Below are 12,624 nucleotides of genomic sequence, written 5' to 3' on the forward strand. Positions count from 1 at the left end.
ATAGCCGTGTTTCTGCCCTTGTCATTTCCATGAGCTATCTCTCCATAGTTGATATCTCCTGCCTTAGGGTTTTCCTTGACTGTACTTTGAGTTTTTAACTCTCCATGCTTCGGTCTTTCTCCAACACACTTTGATCTCGGGTATTGACAGCTTCCTTAGTCTGTCAAGTTCCATAAGGGTAGCCTTACTAGGTCATACAAATCTGGGAATTCTTCAGAGCCTTCAAATTCTCCTTGTCTTCGGTCTTCAACCGTTGTAGTTTCCATTATCATAATGTATGGTAAAATCCTCTTCATTCTGAATGGTCTCGGTTGTCCGATATCTTCTACTTCTTGGAGTGGTCTCATCCGTCGAATCTTCGAGTGATCAAAAGGGAAAGGGGTATGGTCTCACTAAAGGGAATTTTTGAATAAGCTCAGAAGAGAAGAGAGGTAAAAGATTTTTTCGAAAGGGAAAGTTGTAGAGAAAAAATCTTTGCTATGGGTTTGCCAGTTTCTAGGGTCACGTCCTACAGTCAACATGTGCTCTGATACCATCTTGTAGCGACCCGACCCGAATGGATCAAGTCTCTGTGCTTAAGTGTCATCCCTGGATCGGTATGCTGACACACACAGTACTCGAGGATTTATAACAGAGGTAAATCACATGTAAAAGTAACGTAAATACTATTACCTCAATCCAAAATAGCGGAAGTAACAAGGTTGTGGATTCCCATCAACACCAACGGCAAAGTTCAGTGTAGAAAATCGTAACCCTAACGTATCACTTACTCGTCGTAAGATTCCTGCAACATGAGACGTTGCAGCCACAAAGGGTCAGTACATTGAATGTACTGGCAAATTCACACCATAGAGAGAAATGATGAACAATGGCTATCACTACATGCATATTTGGCTGGAGGAAAAGCTCTACAGTTATAGTTTTTGCGAAAAGCCAAATTTTCCCTACTACAAAGGAATAAATTTTTATTTAACTATCATGGTGGTTGTTGAACATTGAGAATGGTTGACAGCATTCTCAATCCCAATTAAGTAACATCATTAAACCCAACAAAATTAATTTAAAGTAACATGATGAGATTCACTTGATAATCCAGGTACTAGATACTCAAGACGTCCATAACCGGGGACACGGCTAATCATGATTTGTTTATACACTCTGCAGAGGTTTGCGCACTTTTCCCCACAAGACTCGATCGCCTCCGTTTGGTTTCTCGCACTACATGGTGTTTGAGAAGACGGATGACCGAGACATAGTCTTTCAGAAGCGTTTGCACCTTACGATGGGTAGACCGTACCACCTACAACCCCTACATCTGCTAGTCTACCACTGTAAGAGTTCACACGACTTAGTCAACTATGCTAGAGCCCATAATAGCTTGTGGCTGCACATGGAAGTTTCTAGTATGAATAGTCTCATGATCCCTTTGAGCCTGGGTGGCGGTCCAAAAGAAAACAGGCAATCCTGGTCTACCCAGGTGCCTAGACAGGCAATCCTAGAATAACCAGGTGCCTCAATCCACCCAGATGTGTGTTTAAGTTGCCACCTTAAATAAACCATTAATTAACAATCTCACATCTGTCATAAATACTCTCAAAACCCAATCCACATCTACGAGCATAGCATGGCAATGTAAGCAATACGTAAAAGTAACTCCCAAGGTTTGAATGCAGGGCAATAGGTTCCTACCTCATCAACTACTTCCCAATACCCACAATTTAATTAGATCCTAATCATGCAATGTTTGAGGTTTGATCTAATGCAAATAAAAACTGGGTATGAAAGAGGTATGATCAAAGTGTGAACTTGCCTGTAATGTTGATGAAGATGATTCGCACTCAAAACTCTTGATAGTTCAACTCGTCTCACTTCGGTCAATCTATCGTAAGCAAGCAATAGTAACCACACATAAGCAATCACTCAAAGATCAGAAAGATCGAAGAAGAAAATTCGTAAAACATCAAAACCAAGCAAATAACTCTTGCAACATAAAACAATTTCTAACAGTACCAAAATTATATGAATTTGGCCTTATCAGAAAGTTTAGGTCAAGAGCTTCGATTTGCAAAAAGAATCAACTCAAACAGAGCTACGAAACTCAAGTTATGATCAAACGAAGTTTGAATTCAAATCTGATCTAATTCAAATTTTAAACTTTTCAAAAACATGTTTGAGTTGTTTTACTGGATAGAGGAGATCATAACGAAGACGTGAGCATTGGTTTCGTTGGATTTGGACAAACGGGCAAAAAGTTGTGATACATTGAAGATCAGGGACTAATTTGTGAAGAAACTAATTACACATGGGTCCCTGGCTATAAATAAACAGAAAAAGAAAAATCTACCTAACGAACGTTCGCTCTAGAAGCTTATAAGACAAAAACCGTTCGCTGCAAACACTAAACAATGAACGTTCACTACTTAAAGAAAACGGTTGGAGAGAAAAAAAACAACAGCGCGATCTAATCCTATCCGTTAACCCTAGATCTAACGGGCGAGGGAGGAGCCGGGCTTACCGCGGCGGTGGGCGTTGGTGTCGCCGGAGAAGATGGCGGCGGCGGTGGCGGTTTCGAGCGGGCGGCGGCTCCGGTGGTCAGGGGCGACGGCGGAGCGGTCGGGGAGGGGCGGAGCAGAGCGGCGGAGTCGTCGGCGGGGTCAGCTGCGGTCGAGGGCGACAGAGCGGAGCGGGCGACGGTAGCGGATCTCGTCGGAGTTTGCAACTCCGGCGAGGGGGTGCGGGGCATCGGCGGCTGCGGCTTGAGGGGAAAACGAGGCCGGGGCCTCGGTATTTAACAAAGGGGGCGAGGCGGTGGCTTGGGCGAGGGGCAAGATGGCACGGGGTGGACGTCAAGTCGGACACGGCGGCGGCCGGCGACGCGTGCTGGAGTTGGACTCCGGCTCGGCTTGGGGAAGAAGAAGCTGACAGGTGGGGTCCACCTGTCGGCGGCTGGCAAAGCGGCGTCCGCGCGATGGAGCGAGCGGGCGAGCGAGGCGTAGCTGGTTTGGGCGCAGGGAGTTGCTGGGCTGCGGCTGTCCTGGCCCGGTTGGCTAGGCCGGCCCAGTCAGGAATTTTTTGAAAGATTTTTTTTCAGACAAACAAAACAGAATAAAACAAATAGAAATAAAAAATAGTATATAGGCATATAATATATCAAAATTTTCAGAAAAAGATTCTCTATGACATGAACATTTTTATAACTTCAAATAAAATCCACACAAATTCAGATAAATCAAAGAGTGCTACTGGTGTATTAAAATCCAACAAAAATCATTTTAGAAATACCAAAATGATTTCAAATTAATTTTTCTTCAATTTTCTATTGTAGGGAATCATGTTACCCTATTTTCCATGTATTTTATTTTTTGGAGAAAAATAATTTGAATAAAACTCAAATAACTCCAAATTGAAAATAAATTCAAAAGAACTTTGAATTTAATTCTTTTGAAACTCCCAACTCATATTTCATATAATTTGAAGAAGTCATTTTATCTTCTCTCATGAAAATCATTGAGTTGCATAAAGTTTGAGAATTGGAAAAATATTTTCCAAATGAATTTCAAATGTTTTTAAAATTCCTTGTCATTTAAATAAATGGAAGAAGTCATGTTATCTTCTCTCCAGGGTTTCCTGTTTGAAAATAATTTGAATTCATGGAGATCATAAAAGCAAAATGAAAGTTTGGGAACTTCCTTTCATTCCCTCTCATTTAACTTTCAAAAAGTTTCTAATTCACTCACTTTCATACAATCAATCAAATCTATCTATTTATTATAACATTCCAAAATTTAGAATTTTGGGATGTTACAAACCTAGCACCCTTAAAATGAATCTCGTCCTCGAGATTCGGAGAGGCTAGCAAGAAATAGGTTAGGGTTTGGGGGTCTCCTCAAAATCCATCGATCATCACACGGGGTCTGGGTGCTACAACCCTTAGAAGCATGGTTACTGTTCCATCAAAACTCATATACTCCATCCTTATTCTTGACAGTGTCGGTCTTCTCATATCGTAAGGATAATTCCTTCTCTGGGCTCTTTCGGTAGTGTCATAAACTTTTCCTCAATTCTTTTGTATCCTATCTTCTGGGTAAGATTATTTCGGGACTGGGTCTTCTTAGCTGACGGTCTGGCGCCAATACTAAACAACTATTGATATCTCATGGTGGTCAACCATTTATGGTTTCTCCTGCAGGAAATGGGTCTGGGTTGATCCTCACCGTATAACCTACGGTTGGAAAAAGCTGCCTTGTACAAGGGAAAAGTTGCTATACCATTCTAAGGTTTAAACAAGGTTTTGATCATCGTCTCTTTACTATAGGTAAGTCACTCAGATTTACCATCCCATATAGCAAGGCGAATAATAAGAGTAAGTCGGTATGGTGATCAATCCATCCCGCACCCAAATCATTTCTTTGTACATGGTTTAGCGAATCTCGCATTCTAACACTTGGTCATCCTCACAAGCATTGCAGAATTCTCTTGTCGACGAACTAAGTTTGGATAATTCCATGGATTCTGCAAGCCAAACATCTATCGTTCCTTCACAACTCTCGGGTTTTGCGTTACTCCTATAAAATCGTCTATCGATAAAATCGTAACTTCTTCCAGGGTTTTTCCTTCAGCAAGAATGTGCTGGCTTCTTGGCAGGTCCTGGGCCTGTGGGTTATGGCCCATCTCATCACTTGTAGTCCTTGAACTTATCATCGGGCAACTAATCATTATTCCAACTTCCAACTTCCTAGTATTCTTAAATCCACCCAATTGTACTATCTTCCTTCCTTCTATTGGCACCAAACTAAGACATGATTACTCAGACTCATCATGGAATTTCTATTGATCCATATTTCCAACATCACACCTTCTTTATATCCAATAGTAATTCATCTCTTCATCCTCGTGGAATATCCCACATACCGAGACAAAACTCATTCTTATTTTGTCAAAAATCCACTTCGTGGTATATCATTCTCCTTTCCATGGGTCAAGTGTCCTCACAGGGTACTACCATGCTTAAAATGACACAAACTCATCCATAGACCATATTTCTCATATCCTCGAAAACGGTCAAAATCTTCCTTCATAGAGTAACAACTCATAAGATCCAATCAGTACTAACGATGCTAACTTTATTTATTCTCAAACAATTACAATCTCTCGCTTTTCCATTACATGTCTCAACTCAACACCTCAATATAAAAGAAAATGTTCTCACATCTACTACTCCATTTCTTTTGTTGCAAAGTCAACTATCTAGCATAAGTTTCCTTCTCCTTGGGGCATTCTCTGGCAAAGTGCCCTGCTCCATTACAACTAAAACATATTACTTCTGACAAGTATCGAGGTTTCCTTTTTGGGCAACTGTTGAGGTAGTGCCCTGACTCCTTGCACCTGTAACAGGTGATATGACTCAGATCCTTCCTAGAATCCACTCTGCTTCTCTTCCTAGACATTTCCATGCCAATCATGGCTTCTATTTCTTGTGGCTCATATTCTACTTCCTCTGTCAGGAATTCTACTAGATCCCCATTCATACAATTCTGGGAGATGTGTCCTTCTTCTCAAAATGAATAGCAAGATTTAGTGCAGGGTTTACTCGGGTCTTCTTTAGATGTGTCCTCCATCTCTTCCTTCATCACGGGTTCTTCTAAAATTTCCATGAGGGCTCCTTTCATTACTTCTTTCTTCTGCTGGATGGTTCGTTGTACCATGGGGTAAATGTGACACTGAGCAGGATAGTGGGTAGTCCCTTCACACAAGAAACAAGTAATCTGCGTAGTTGGGCATTCTTCAACTGGGTGACTTCCTTCACAATTAGTGCATTCATCCTTGTGTTCTTTATGGGTGTGTCCTATTTCTCCACAAATCTTGCATGCACAAGGTTTCTTCATATCCTTTCCATAAGGCTTCAACTTCTGGGACACAAGCCGAGACTTTGGCAGAGTCAACTTAAAATCTTTCCAAGTGGTTACTCCTTGCCATCCATTCAAGGTTTGGTACATCCTCCACCAAGTAGCAGCACCTCTTTCAAAGCACTGAAGAGCATGCTGGGTCATATCCTTTCCAACTATAGGGTTATTCTTCATGTGATCCTCCATGTTCTGAATCCATCGGTCTGTCTCCAACTGACTCATCGGTCCAGAAAATGCAAGCTCATCTCCATTCATCCTCTATTGGGTCCATGTGGGTTTGGGGTACGATAAGAGAGAGGGAGAGGGATACAAACAATATAAACAATGGTTTTAAAAGACATATTTTATCTATGGCTGTCGGAAAAACATCAAACAAATGACAACTCACAAACGTCGCATCTAACGTAGGTATAATAGGGGTTTGGTCTTCTAAAGGTCAATAAATCTTCAACATCTCCAACTCTTCAAGCCTTGTTCATGCCTCCAATGGTTTCTTCCGATCATGCTTGTCTTTCTCAACTTCTTTTGCCAGATCAACTCTGTTGACGCGAAGTCTCTCGTGACGTCCTTTAATATTCTGGAGTTGCGTTCCAAACTTCTGGTTTCGGCATCCTTCACATGAACCATGGTCCTACTGTCCTTCAGTCCCTGACGAATCTCCGGTATCTCGAGGTTTTGCTCTCCAGCTTGGCTACTCTCATCTTCAGGGTCCTGAGTTCCTCATGAAATACTTCCTTGTCTAATACAACTTCATGGAGCTCCACCTTAAACTTCTTGATGTACTACTCCAGATCCTGGTGATACACCGGCTAAGGTTAAAACTTCATCTTGCTGATAGGTGCTCCATCAGCCTTCTACCATCCAATCCTTCCATGCATATGCATAATTAACTCAGCACAGTGACAATAGCATAAGCAGGCGATAACATCATGGATAGCCGTGTTTCTGCCCTTGTCATTTCCATGAGCTATCTCTCCATAGTTGATATCTCCTGCCTTAGGGTTTTCCTTGACTGTACTTTGAGTTTTTAACTCTCCATGCTTCGGTCTTTCTCCAACACACTTTGATCTCGGGTATTGACAGCTTCCTTAGTCTGTCAAGTTCCGTAAGGGTAGCCTTACTAGGTCATACAAATCTGGGAATTCTTCAGAGCCTTCAAATTCTCCTTGTCTTCGGTCTTCAACCGTTGTAGTTTCCATTATCATAATGTATGGTAAAATCCTCTTCATTCTGAATGGTCTCGGTTGTCCGATATCTTCTACTTCTTGGAGTGGTCTCATCCGTCGAATCTTCGAGTGATCAAAAGGGAAAGGGGTATGGTCTCACTAAAGGGAATTTTTGAATAAGCTCAGAAGAGAAGAGAGGTAAAAGATTTTTTCGAAAGGGAAAGTTGTAGAGAAAAAATCTTTGCTATGGGTTTGCCAGTTTCTAGGGTCACGTCCTACAGTCAACATGTGCTCTGATACCATCTTGTAGCGACCCGACCCGAATGGATCAAGTCTCTGTGCTTAAGTGTCATCCCTAGATCGGTATGCTGACACACACAGTACTCGAGGATTTATAACAGAGGTAAATCACATGTAAAAGTAACGTAAATACTATTACCTCAATCCAAAATAGCGGAAGTAACAAGGTTGTGGATTCCCATCAACACCAACGGCAAAGTTCAGTGTAGAAAATCGTAACCCTAACGTATCACTTACTCGTCGTAAGATTCCTGCAACATGAGACGTTGCAACCACAAAGGGTCAGTACATTGAATGTACTGGCAAATTCACACCATAGAGAGAAATGATGAACAATGGCTATCACTACATGCATATTTGGCTGGTGGAAAAGCTCTATGATTATAGTTTTTGCGAAAAGCCAATTTTTCCCTACTATAAAGGAATAAATTTTTATTTAACTATCATGGTGGTTGTTGAACATTGAGAATGGTTGACAGCATTCTCAATCCCAATTAAGTAACATCATTAAACCCAACAAAATTAATTTAAAGTAACGTGATGAGATTCACTTGACAATCCAGGTACTAGATACTCAAGACGTCCATAACCGGGGACACGGCTAATCATGATTAGTTTATACACTCTGCAGAGGTTTGCGCACTTTTCCCCACAAGACTCGATCGCCTCCGTTTGGTTTCTCGCACTACATGGTGTTTGAGAAGACGGATGACCGAGACATAGTCTTTCAGAAGCGTTTGCACCTTACGATGGGTAGACCGTACCACATACAACCCCTACATCTGCTAGTCTAGCATTGTAAGAGTTCACACGACTTAGTCAACTATGCTAGAGCCCATAATAGCTTGTGGCTGCACACGGAAGTTTCTAGTATGAATAGTCTCATGATCCCTTTGAGCCTGGGTGGCGGTCCAAAATAAAACAGGCAATCCTGGTCTACCCAGGTGCCTAGACAGGCAATCCTAGAATAACCAGGTGCCTCAATCCACCCAGATGTGTGTTTAAGTTGCCATCTTAAATACACCATTAATTAACAATCTCACATCTGTCATGAATACTCTCAAAACCCAATCCACGTCTACGAGCATAGCATGGCAATGTAAGCAATACGTAAAAGTAACTCCCAAGGTTTGAATGCAGGGCAATAGGTTCCTACATCATCAACTACTTCCCAATACCCACAATTTAATTAGATCCTAATCATGCAATGTTTGAGGTTTGATCTAATGCAAATAAAAACTGGGTATGAAAGAGGTATGATCAAAGTGTGAACTTGCCTGTAATGTTGATGAAGATGATTCGCACTCAAAACTCTTGATAGTTCAACTCGTCTCACTTCGGTCAATCTATCGTAAGCAAGCAATAGTAACCACACATAAGCAATCACTCAAAGATCAGAAAGATCGAAGAAGACAATTCGGAAAACATCAAAACCAAGCAAATAACTCTTGCAACATAAAACAATTTCTAACAGTACCGAAATTATATGAATTTGGCCTTATCAGAAAGTTTAGGTCAAGAGCTTCGATTTGCAAAAAGAATCAACTCAAACGGAGCTACGAAACTCAAGTTATGATCAAATGAAGTTTGAATTCAAATCTGATCTAATTCAAATTTTAAACTTTTCGAAACCATGTTTGAGATGTTTTACTGGATAGAGGAGATCATAACGAAGACGTGAGCATTGGTTTCGTTGGATTTGCACAAACGGGCAAAAAGTTGTGATAGATTGAAGATCAGGGACTAATCTATGAAGAAACTAATTACACATGGGTCCCTGGCTGTAATTAAACAGAAAAAGAAAAATCTATCTAACGAACGTTCGCTCTAGAAGCTTATAAGACAAAAACCGCTCGCTGCAAACACTAAATAATGAACGTTCACTACTTAAAGAAAACGGTTGGAGAGAAAAAAACAACAGCGCGATCTAATCCTATCCGTTGACCCTAGATCTAATGGGCGAGGGAGGAGCCGGGCTTACCGCGGCGGTGGGCGCCGGCGTCGCCGGAGAAGATGGCGGCGGCGGCGGCGGTTTCGAGCGGGCGGCGGCTCCGGTGGTCAGGGGCGATGGCGGAGCGGTCGGGGAGGGGCGGAGCGGAGCGACGAAGTCGTCGGCGGGGTCAGCTGCGGTCGAGGGCGACGGAGCGGAGCGGGCGACGGCAGCGGATCTCGTCGGAGTTTGCAACTCCGGCGAGGGGGTGCGGGGCGTCGGCGGCTGCGGCTTGAGGGGAAAACGAGGCCGGGGCCTCGGTATTTAACGAAGGGGGCGAGGCGGCGCGGGGTGGACGTCGAGTCAGACACGGCATTGGCCGGCGACGCGTGCTAGAGTTGGACTCCGTCTCGGCTTGGGGAAGAAGAAGCTGACAGGTGGGGTCCACCTGTCGACGGCTGGCGAAGCGGCGTCCGTGCGACGGAGCGAGCGGGCGAGCGAGGCGTAGCTGGTTCGGGCGCGGGGAGTTGCTGGGCTGCGACTGTCCTGGCCCGGTTGGCTGGGCCGGCCCAGTCGAGATTTTTTTTTAAAGATTTTTTTTTTCAGACAAACAAAACAGAATAAAACAAATAGAAATAAAAAAATAGTATATAGGCATATAATATATCAAAATTTTCAGAAAAAGATTCTCTACGACATGAACATTTTTATAACTTCAAATAAAATGCACACAAATTCAGATAAATCAAAAAGTGCTACTGGTCTATTAAAATCCAACAAAAATCATTTTAAAAATACCAAAATGATTTCAAATTAATTTTTCTTCAATTTTCTATTTTAGGGAATCATGTTACCCTATTTTCCATGTATTTTATTTTTTGGAGAAAAATAATTTGAATAAAACTCAAATAACTCCAAATTGAAAATAAATTCAAAAGAACTTTGAATTTAATTCTTTTGAAACTCCCAACTCATATTTCATATAATTTGAAGAAGTCATTTTATCTTCTCTCATGAAAATCATTGAGTTGCATAAAGTTTCAGAATTGGAAAAATATTTTCCAAATGAATTTCAAATGTTTTCAAAAACCCTTGTCATTTAAATAAATGGAAGAAGTCATGTTATCTTCTCTCCAGGGTTTCGTGTTTGAAAAGAATTTGAATTCATGGAGATCATAAAAGCAAAATTGAAGTTTGGGAAAGTCCTTTTATTCCCTCTCATTTAACTTTCAAAAAGTTTCGAATTCACTCACTTTCAGACAATCAATCAAACAATCAATCAAATCTATCAATTTATTATAACATTCCAAAATTTAGAATTTTCGGATGTTACAAGTGATTATATGTCTAGAGTTAAAGAAGAACTTAAACTTATTAGAAAACATGCTTCTATGGTTACCACTCAAGTAGAACAAGTACTTAAAGCTCAAAATGATTTGCTCAATGAATTAAATAATACGAAAAATGATAATGTTGTTAGAGTTGTGACTAGAGGGGGTAAAATGACTCAGGAACCTTTGTATCCTGAGGGGCACCCTAAGAAAATTGAGCAAGATTCTCTGAAAACTAATGTTGACGCACCTAGTTCTTCTAAGAAGAAGAAAAAGAAAAATGATAGGACTTTGCATGCTTCTAGTGAACTTGTTGACACACCTGAGAATCCCAATGATATTTCTATTTCTGATGCTGAAATACAATGTGGTAATGAACGTGAACCTAGTGATAATGTTAATGATGATGTTCATGTTGATGCTCAACCTAGCAATGACAATGATGTAGAAATTGAACTTGTTGTTGATCTTGATAACCCACAATCAAAGAATCAATGTTATGATAAGAGATACTTTGTTCCTAGGAAGCACGGTAAAGTAAGAGAACCATGGGTTCAGAAACCCATGCCTTTTCCTCCTAAACCATCGAAGAAAAAGGATGATGAGGATTTTGAGTGCTTTGCTGAAATGATTAGACCTATCTTTCTGCGTATGCGTTTGACAAATATGCTTAAAATGAATCCTTATGCTAAGTACATGAAAGATATTGTCACAAATAAAAGAAAGATACTGGAAGCTGAAAATTTCTACCATGCTTGCTAATTATACTTTTAAGGGTGGAATACCAAAGAAACTTGGAGATCCGGGAGTACCAACTATACCATGCTCCATTAAACGAAACTATGTTAAAACTGCTTTATTTGATCTTGAAGCCGGTGTTAGTGTTATGCCTCTCTCTTTATATCATATACTTGATTTGAATAAGTTGACACCTACTGAAATATCTTTGCAAATGGCTGATAAATCAACTGCTATACCTATCGGTATTTGTGAGGATGTACCTGTTGTGGTTGTAAACGTTACTATTTTAACGGACTTAGTTATTCTTGATATTCCCGAGGACGATAGTGTGTCTATTATTCTTGGTAGACCTTTTTTGAATAATGTAGGGGATGTTATTGATTGCAACAAAGGCAATGCCACTTTTCATGTTAATGGTAATGAGCATATGGTACACTCTCCGAGGAAACAACCTCTAGTCCACAATATAAATTCTATTGGAAAAAACTTCAACAATTACTATTGGAGGTTTTGAATTCCCTCTTCCTACTGTCAAGAAAAAATATGATATTCTTATTGTTGGGGACGTACATATCCCCGTTGAGGTAATTTAGTTTTATTCAAAAATTCTCCGGTATCATGTTATTCGAAAAGAGTTTGTTAACAAGACTTGATCAACCTTGTTAGTCAATTCCTTTTGATGAGCATGAGATGGATGAAGTTAGAAAGCACAACTCTTTGTACCCTCCTTTTACTTTCTGTTATATAGATTAAATAAAGCAAAAATTGTATTTTCTGTCTGTTTTCTGAATTATCCTTGCAATAAAAAATACCTCAAAAATAAAAGTTCTCCAAATGCCCTGAAAATTTTATATGTTTTTTTGTAGAATATTTAAGAATTACTGGCACTGAGAACACACCAGGGGGACCCACCACCTAGCCATGAGGGTCCAAGGCGCGCCGACCCCCCTGAGGCGCGCCCTCTACCTCGTGGACCCCACGTGGGCCCCCTCCATTTATTCTTGCACCCACACACTTCGTTTTCCTCCAGAAAAAAACTTCCACCAGCTCAAACTCGAGTTCTAGCTCATCTTGCTGCCATTTTCGATCTCCTTGCTCAAAGCTCCATTCACAAAACTGCTTTGGGGGATTATTCTTCGGTATGTGACCCCTCCAATGGTCCAATTAGTTTTTGTTCTAGTGCTTTATTTATTGCAAATTTTTGCTGCTTAGGTGACCCTGTTCTTGAGCTTGCATGTCAAATTTATGTG

The sequence above is a fragment of the Triticum urartu genome, chromosome 1A, assembly GCF_056163025.1.
Source record: "Triticum urartu cultivar PI428250 chromosome 1A, HENAU_Tu73, whole genome shotgun sequence".
NCBI lineage: Eukaryota > Viridiplantae > Streptophyta > Magnoliopsida > Poales > Poaceae > Triticum > Triticum urartu.